Raw genomic sequence first — 9786 nt, 5'->3', positions numbered from 1 at the left:
CGTATATCTTCCATCCATAAATTTTTCAGAATTTTAGGTTTGGCCAATCAATACCAGATTTTTCTTAAAGTTTCCCCTGTTTCACTGTTTGACTAACCTGACCAGTCTTTACTACAAATCAAAATTCTCATTGTACAGAATTCAAAGTATGTTCTATTTGATTTCATTTGAAACTAGACTTATTAAGGAGTCCAAGCATATAAATTTTATCTTATAACAATTTTTTTACTATTTATAATAATTTTCTAAATGCAAAACAGGGGATTTCAGATTCATTCCGACACTATCACACACAACTTTAAATATCTCTCTATAGGAAATTCCTTTGCTTGCACTGTTTATTTTATAAGAAACTAGACTCATTGAGCTTTGATTTCATATTTTATTCAGACTCTAATTCCACTCCAACAATTTATGGTGATTTTCAAAATCACACTACTGCTGCTGTCCTAAGCAGATTTTTACAATTTGCTCTTAAATTTCCAAGTCCAAACACTAATGTACTTACCATTTAAGTTTAAAACATATCATGGCCACATCACATCTTGTTAAATCAACTCATTATGTCCTATTATGATTGAATTTACTCAATATTTGATCACTTAAAACTTACCTTGGAAGTGGTCGACGACTAGATATCCACGGCCATTCGTTTACTTTCTCTTTTCCCCTATCCGACTTTGATCCTCTTTGCTCTTAAGCTTAAGTAAAACAATAGATTTGCTTAAGTACTTAACTAATATTATTCACTTAACAATCACATTTGGCAATCACATATCATTTAATCTATATCTAATTCACCTTCACAAGCAAAGAGTCACTTAATTTATCATGCTTTCTTATACATGAATTTAATCATATTGCCGAATGTCCTTATGTGTACATGGTACATACATAAGGCATACATATATATATATATATATATATATATATATACCTATATATGACCATTACAATTTAAACATTTAATCATAATCGGCAAGCTTTATTTCAACTATTTAAGGTGCAAACCATTTATGTTATTCATTAACATTTCGTCATATTAAATCTTTGATTAACCAATTTAACACATACCAAAATCCAATCATACATCTAACCTTTGTCTCCATACCAAACCGAGTTATAAGATTATACATTACACTAAGCATATCATTAAACATACCTATTCAATTTAGCTAATTTCATAGCCGATTAATCACCTTACCCCACATTACTCAATGCCGAACATTAACCCAACATCACAAGCATAATCACCATGAAACTTACCTTAATACACATTTTATCCCATTGCCGAATACATATATATATATATATATATATCATCAAATAAATATTTATTCACATAACAACAATTCATTCACATCTCTATAAATGATCATAATCGGACATTATAAACAAATCAACTAGTTTAACATTCAATTTCTTCTAACCATTCCTCAATCACTTACTCAATGAACAATAATGTACTTAACCAATTCCTTAGGCATATATTCGGCAATATATATATATATATATATATATATTAATGACTAAAACACTTAGGCCGATTCTAAAACACCCATAAATCTTCATAATAGCACATGTAACTAGCTCAAATCTCAAACCATCTAATATACTATCAAAATATATATAATATTACAACCAATTTACCATTCCTTAATATGACCAAAGGTAAGCTTTACATGAACTTTGAAAATCCTTACAAACATCACTTAATCTAGAATTAAAAATCATGGGTTATCTACCACATGTCATTAACAACCAAATTTCATAATCAATTTGACAAAATCACATTACATACCTTTAGAATAGATCTATGCATATGACCGATTATTTGAGCTTCACTCCTTACTCTTTCTTCACCACGGCAATGAAGAATAAGAATGAACCAAACTTTGTTTTTTTTTTTCCACCCCACCATGTTTTATTTATCTTTTTTTCTTTATAAATTAAGGCCATATAATATTAATATACTTTCTTGAATTCATTTTCTATGCACCCTTGTCATTATGGTGGCCACTACTTCTCAAAATGGGGTATTTGACATGCAAGTCCCCATTTTGAGAATCATCACTAACTAGTCTTCAAATTAATTCATAACTTTTTTTTTTTGTTTCTCACATAAGCCCTTTGACTAAAATTCACATTCAACTAACAGAATTTAAGCATCAAAATTTCACACATGCACTATCACACATAGTAGATATGAATTTTAATATTTAATAAATTTTATAACTCGATTTTATGGTCCCAAAACCACATCTCGACTAGGGTCAAATTAGGGATGTCACAAATCCACCTAGACTTCACTTGTTATTTGACTCTAAATCGGAAAATTTATTCATTTGACTTGATCCGTAGAAATCCCTAAGTTATATTATTATCCCTCTCGAGACTAACAACGTCAAACCCTAGGTTGAATAATTGAAACCTCTTTCTAATTAACTCCCTAGGGTTGCATTAACTCGATCTATGGATCCCCTTATTAGGTTTCACCCTAATCCGATAAAATCTTGTCACCCTATCTCTACGCGCGCAATCAACTCCGCTTAATTATGACAAATGTACTCTTAGACAGGGTCTATTCCTCCTCTGAATAAGAGCTTAACTTGAATAAATTTCCTGGAATATCAAGACAAGAATTAAGAACACATAATTAAGAACAAGCCAAATATTTATCATACAATTCAGATAATAATAACAAGATCTATCTTAGGTTTCATTCCCCTTAGGTATTTAGGGGTTTTAGTTCATAACTAAAAAGCTAAACATCTCAGAAGAATAATGAATACAAAACATAAAGAAAAACCCAAAACTACTGAAGGGAAATTGAGGGGAGATCTTTAGTCTTGATGATGAATCCGGCTACTGAGATGGATCAATCGGCTTTCCTTGAGTAGTTCCCTGCTTCCCTCTCCATGTGCCTCCTTTTTCCTACTCCTCTAGGGTGTATTTATAGGCTTTAGAATGCCTAAGAACCCCCAAAATTGATCTTTTCCAAATTGGACTAAACTTGGGCTCGGCAGGGACACGCCCGTGTGACACGGCCGTGTGCAATTGCTTAAGGCCGTGGTCAAGCCTGTCAAATAAGCACGGGTGTGTGGTCCACCCGTGTGAGTCATGCTTCGATTCTGCCAAATTGACACGGCCGTGTGGTCTGCCCGCGTGAGAAGGTTCAGGCCGTGTTGATTTCGTACGTTGGCCCATTTTCTCCGTTTTGGCCCGTTTCCCGTTCCTTTCACTCTCCTATGCTCACCTATGTATAAAACATGAAATTAAGCATTATGAGCATCAAATTCACCAATTTTAAGGAAAAATCATCCATAAAATGTGCTAAGCATGGGATAAAAATATGTATGAATTACGGTTTATCAAATACGCCCACACTTAAGCATTTGCTTTTCCTCAAGAAAAATCCTTAACTCATAATCAAAATAAATTATTCTCAACTTATAATTTCTATCGATAATATCTCAAAATAATCCATAGATAATCATACATTGAAAATTCAACTGAAAGTACATCAAAGTTTCAAACATTCCAAGTTGAGCATTTTATCATGAAAACATAGGTGTCTCCCCTCATTTAAGTAATTACCTTTGATTCAAAATGTCACAGAGTTCCACATCCTCACTAAAGATTCACTCAAATCACTCGAGGTGTTTAAGGATAATAAATGAAGCACTCAATAGTCAATAATGAAAAGTCATTACCATAGGCTTGTATGAAAATTAAATATCCACCACTATAAATTGAGATAAAACATCAATCAAAAGGTCTTTAGAGGGTTGTAACATGGCTTTGGTTAGAGGGTGTGGTCACAAGCTAAAAGAAAGGGTTAGAATCGAGATTGAATTGAAAAATTGCCTAGCTAGAAAAATGACTAGTCATCAATTGCGTACAACTGAGCTTTTTTTCTCAAAATATGGAATTTAACTTCTTTAGCTCAGAAGATCACTACTACTAATATGTATACATGTATATATATTTTTTTCAGAACAAGTCAAATTACAAAATAGAATAAAACATAGCTAAGCAATTATTCCAACTTAAATCTCGACAAAAATAGGGATCAAATTAATTTAGGGGATTTCAACAATAATGAGTTATGGGTTAATATCGAGGGTAAATCAATGAATGGGTTGTTAGGCTCAAGGGGGTTCACTATGGGTTAATTGTGAAGGTAGGCTTTTATGGAGTGTGTGGGTTAAACCTAAGCGCCTTTATCATTTTGACATATCAAATCGTGTGGCCTTGACATGCATAATCAAGCTAGCTCTAGAATAACAATTCAATACTGACGCACTCATAATGAAAGTGAGCATGAAAGAAATAATAGATGCTCTAAAGGCTCAAGATCTCACAAAAATTATGGCTTTTTGATGTTTAAACTTGTGGATTCCAATTCAAGATAATACCTAAACTTAGGGAAACAACTTAAAATTTTAAATTCTTAAAAGTCAACTTATCATTCTTAATTCTCTAATGTCTTAAGTTTAAATAATCAATTCATGAATGCCTATGTTTTAATTTAAGATATATCAATAAAAATCATAAATCAATCAAAATTTATCCTAAACATGATATGAGAGCTTTTCAAGAGAATAAGGCAATCATTCAAGGATTTTTTATAGTGAAATGAATACCCCTCCACACTTAAGATGTACATTGCCCTCAATGTACAAAGATAGATATATAGAAAAGAATATAAAAATAAGATAGGGGGAGAAGTGAAACTTCCTGAGTGATGAATGAATTTCCTTGAACTGGAGTTTTAGAGAATAATCGGTGTGAGGGTGGAGGAGGAGACTCTAGCTATGGTAGAGGTTCATTAGTCCATAAGTAATACGTCCAAAGAATATTATATCTGAAATTGGTTATGGTCGTGGTCGAGCAGGACATGGCAATCGTGGAGAACCTTCCCTAGTGGAGTTTCGAGTCCCTGAGTAATAGTGAGCTTTGGAGCTCTTTATAACTGTGATAGAATCAGAACTCTTTTAGAAAATATATAAGGAAGAATAATTAGCCGAAATTCAAAATTTTTAAATAAAAATTATAAAACCTAATAAAAATAAGCTTAAAGAAAAATCAAAAGTAGTCCTAAAGTAGAACAAAAGTAAAAGTATAAAATAATAAACAAAAGTTTTTAAACATCTTCATCGCTAGATGGTTTGCGAGGTGGGGGTGGCGATGAGATGTAGAAGTGCTGACAAATTTGGTGTAGTGTAGCATCAATGTGATCGAAGTGCTGAAGACATTGCTACTCGAATCGAGTTAGGCGCTCAGAGATGTCAGCGTATGAAGCCGCCACATAAATTAGACGAAAGGGTGGTGGTGGCTGAGATGGTGGGTCCTCGTGATGTGGAGGCACTTCATCAGTAATGTCCTCGGGGGCCTTCTCCTCGGTGGATTGGGTGAGACGGTACTGAGGAGGGAAGGTGCCACGTCGTTTCTTGATCATCCTCATACTTAGCATGCTCAAGATGCCCTGTGGGGACATCTGGCCCATGAGAGTGAGGGAGGATGATTGGGCTGCTGTATTGAGGAGCCCGAAGTACCGAGCCAACCGCGTCACATAGGGCCCAATGTAGATGACCCCCTTCCTATGCCGCTCCGTCTGATGTTGAATGTTGAGGCCAATAAAATAAGCAAGGTCTACGATGTGCCCGTGCGACATACACCATAGAAAGTAGGCGTCGTGAGTGTTGACGACGCCAGTCCTCTTTCTCCTTCCTGTTAACGTGTGATCCAAAATGGCGTGTAAGTACCTCAGAAATGGAGGGAGAGCCGATGCCTTGGAGTGGCTAGGATTGTAGGAAGCAGTGTTGGGGGTGAGGGCGTCCTAGCACTTCAAGGGAGAGTAGTGGATGTGGCGGTGGAGAGTGTCGAGGTCGTTCTGATCCCTAAACTCCTCTGTATATAGACCCAAAGTGGTTCCGAACTCCGAGACGCTCAATTGGTGAACTAGACCACCGAGGTGAAATTGGAGTGTTCCCGGGTCATCAAAACGGGCCATCACGGTCTGAAGATAGAACGTTGAGCAGAGTTCCATAGTGATTTCGAGATATGTCGGCTCGACAATCTAAAAGAAAAGCCCCCAAGGGTCTGTGGTGAGGAAGGCCCAAATTGCATCCATGAGTTGGACTTGTTCTAGCGCAGCCTACTTCCAAGGGTCGGGCCCGTAGAATCTGAAAAAGTTTTTCTTGGGGCACAATGGGGAACTACAGGAAAGGCAGACAAATTTCAGCAGTAGGACCCGAGAAAGATGATGCTCCCTTCCTTTTCTTTGAAGCAGGGACGGTGGTTTTCTTTCCTCGTGAAGATGACATGGTGTACCTGTAAAAGAAATTGAAGAGGAATGTGAATACTTTCCATGGGGCTTACATATTAACCTATACTATAATAGCCAAAGTAAATGTCCAAATAACCCTATGAGAATAAGTAATGGAGATATCTAAAGAATGAATTTGTGTGGGGTTAGTAGCATGAAATACATAGAAACAATAACGATGAATGAATGTAGCCTAATATAATGACTAAGAAAATAAAATAAAAATTACCAAAACAGAACTTAAAAATATACATTTATCTACTTAACTATGAATGTGCACGTAAAATAGTCAAATAGAGCATAGAAATCATGAAATGAGTAAGAACTTCAACATGAAAAGGATGATAACTACTCTAGATACGAAGTTTGAGTGATAGAAAGATGAAAATAACATGAAAAGTGCAAATTACTAAGATAAATAGCATTAGAAATCAGTAAAATAAAAGAGAAAAGAGTAAACAAACGCTAGAAAGAGGAGAATGAGCGTCAAAAATGGGGTTGGGGCCGGCGCACGGGCATGTTAGGGAGGCCGTGTGGACTTGCAGCGGCTAGGGTTAGGGATTTTGGGTGAGGGAGATGATGAATAGTAAAGAGTATTTATAGATTTTAAGATGCACGGCCAGGGAACACGCTCGTGTTCCCCAATTTTTACTCGTGTGATTCGCGAATTTTGAATTTGGGTGCGTCTGACAATTTCCCCACGCCTGTGTACCTTAGGCGCGTTAGTACGCACGGCCGTGTCGTACGGCCGTGTCTGTCTTTTGTTTGCTTCTCCCACACCCGTGTATAAAGGTCCACGCCTGTATTGTTTTGGCAGGTTCACCCACGATTGCTTGGCACGGGCGTGTTGCATGCCTGTGTTAATTTGACATGTTCGGCCATGGTTTCAAGGCACGGGCGTGTCACATGCCCGAGTTGTTTTGGCAGGTTCGCCCATGGCGATTTATCGTAGCCCGTGCTGGGGAAAATTTTGACCGTTTCTACACGATCCTAAGCACGCCCGTGTTCTTGGTCATGTATGCTTTCGAAAGCCTGCGTTCCATGAGTCGGTTAGTATGTTAGATTTTAAACCTAAAATTTAAAGAAATTAATATTGTTAGTGCTCGGGTTGCCTCTCTAGAAGCGCTTATTTATAGTCTAAGCTCGACTTACCTTTCCATTGAATGGTCATGGTGGTTCGAGGAGTTTATACTCCTCATTCCTACTGTGAATCTCATCAAAATAAAGTTTTAGGCAGGTATTGTTTACCTTAAAAGTGCCAAATTTGGGATGACTTACCTAGACTGTACCAAATGGGAAAATGCTAAGTACTGTAAGAGGAATTTCTTCATTCGGTTTGGCAGTGTCAATGTGAGGATCTGCGGCATCGAATGAAACTTTATCTCCAACCTTAAGTTGATTTGGTGAGGTATTGAGCTCATTCTGGCGTAGTTTTGGTTTATCATGTGTTCTTAGTTTATGTGTCTGCCATTCATCTAGCTCCTTGATTTGTAGCCTTCGTTCTTCATGAATAGGTCCTCTACTATTGCTTGAAAATGGCTCATGTACTTCCTTCAAACTCATTTCCTGCAAAGTAGGTTGCACCATATTGTCAGTTTTAGCAGAATGATTCAGACAATCACCTTCAATTTTTGATGTGTTGCTGGAATTGCGAGCTTGACGGGTGATTGTTTCGTCTCCCACATGAAGTGTGAGCTCACCTATGCCAACATCAAAAATCATTCTAGCAGTTGCTAAAAAGGGCCTTCCTAGAATCAAAGGGGTGTTGCTATCCTCCTCTATGTCTAGAATAACGAATTCAACGGGAAATATAAATTTATCGATTTTAACTAGCACATCTTCAATAATACCCCTAGGAAATCTTATAGTTTTATCTGCTAATTGAATGCTCATCCTAGTCTGTTTGGGTTTCCCAAGACCTATTTGTTTAAACATTTTGTAAGGCATGATGTTAATACTAGCCCTAAATCAGCTAATGCATTGTTAACATCTAAACTACCAATTAAGCAAGGAATTGTAAAACTACATAGAACTTTCAATTTGTTGGGTAGTTTATTCTGTAGAATAGCTGAGCAAACTGCGTTTAGCTTCACATGTGATGCCTCGTCCAGCTTTCGCTTATTTTCTAAAAGCTCCTTTAAAAATTTCATTGCGTTTGGCATCTGCGATAGAGCTTCAATAAACGGTAAGTTAATATTTAATTTTTTAGGAGTTTAAGGAATTTACTGAATTGCTCATCTGAATGGTCTTTCCTTGTCGCATTAGGGTATGGCACACAAGATTTGTATTCTATACTTACCGGTTTCTGCTCATTGTGGTCTACCTCACCTTTACCTTTGCTTATCTCAGTTTCTTGCCTTGGTTCTAGTTCAGTTGTGACTAACGCTTCCTCATCTTGACTAGTAATTGAGTTTAGTTGCTCCATTGGGTTAGATTCTGTATTACTTGGTAAGCTACCTTGTGGTCATTTAGAAATCAACTTGGCAAGCTGTCCAATCTGAGTTTCAAGCCCTTGGATCGATGCTTGTTGATTTTTGAGTGCTGTCTCAATATTCTGAAAACGAGTTTTCTGACACCAAGATGAATTTGGTTAGCATCTCCTCAAGGTTCGACTTCTTTTCTTGCTGGTAAGGTGGTTGTTGAAAGACCAGAGGATGTTGTGGCCTTTGATTTCCTTGGCCGCCCCACGAAAAAGTTGGGATGGTTCCTCGAACCTACATTATAAGTGTTACTATATGGGTTAGTTTGGGATCTAGAGTTATTGTTACCCATATATTGGACTTGTTCCTCCTCGATCTAGGGTTGAAGGGTTGATACTCTGTGCATGCTCCTCCTCCATTCGAATCGCACCCCATCACTTGATGTACCTGAGTAGAATCACACAAACCGTCAATCTTTTTATTTAAGAGTCCTACTTGGTTAGATAGTTAACTGCGTCGAGGTTGAAAACACCGCCTGCTTTCGTCAGCTTAGTTCTCATAACTTGCCCCTGATAGTTATTCAGTGACATCTCCTCAATAAATTCGTAAGCCACCTCAGGTGTTTTATTATTGATAGTTCCTCCAGTGGCTACATTAATCATCTACCGAGTCGAAGGATTCAGGCCATTATGGAATGTTTGAACCTGTAGCAAAAGCGGTAACCCATGGTGAGGGCATCTTCTTAAAAGGTCTTTGTATCTCTCCCATGCATCGTAGAGCGTTTCTAAATCCATCTGCACAAAAGAAGAGATATCACTATGTAATTTGGTTGTTTTAGCCGGTCGAAAATATTTTAATAAAAATTTTTCTGTCATTTGATCCCACGTAGTGATTGACCCTCGTGGTAACGAGTTCAACCATTGTTTAGCCTTATTTCTTAATAAAAGGGAAACAACCGAAGACATATGGCATCATCAGAAACGCCATTGATTTTAAATGTATCGCAAAATTCTAGGAAATTTTCCAAGTGAGCGT

At 37.0% G+C, this 9786-nt stretch overlaps 1 non-coding gene across 1 annotated transcript; it reads left to right on the top strand.

Annotated features, from left to right (window-relative positions):
- Positions 1–9471: 9471 nt before the first annotated feature.
- LOC128296002 (small nucleolar RNA R71) lies at positions 9472–9577 on the top strand. Its single transcript, XR_008286550.1, has one exon. It is a non-coding gene; the product is annotated as a small nucleolar RNA R71 (small nucleolar RNA).
- Positions 9578–9786: the final 209 nt, after the last annotated feature.

The sequence above is a fragment of the Gossypium arboreum genome, chromosome 7 (genome assembly GCF_025698485.1).
Source record: "Gossypium arboreum isolate Shixiya-1 chromosome 7, ASM2569848v2, whole genome shotgun sequence".
In the NCBI taxonomy this organism is placed as follows: Eukaryota; Viridiplantae; Streptophyta; class Magnoliopsida; order Malvales; family Malvaceae; genus Gossypium; species Gossypium arboreum.
Note: the sequence above shows the minus strand (reverse complement) of the source record. Positions and strands in the feature narration are given on the sequence as shown.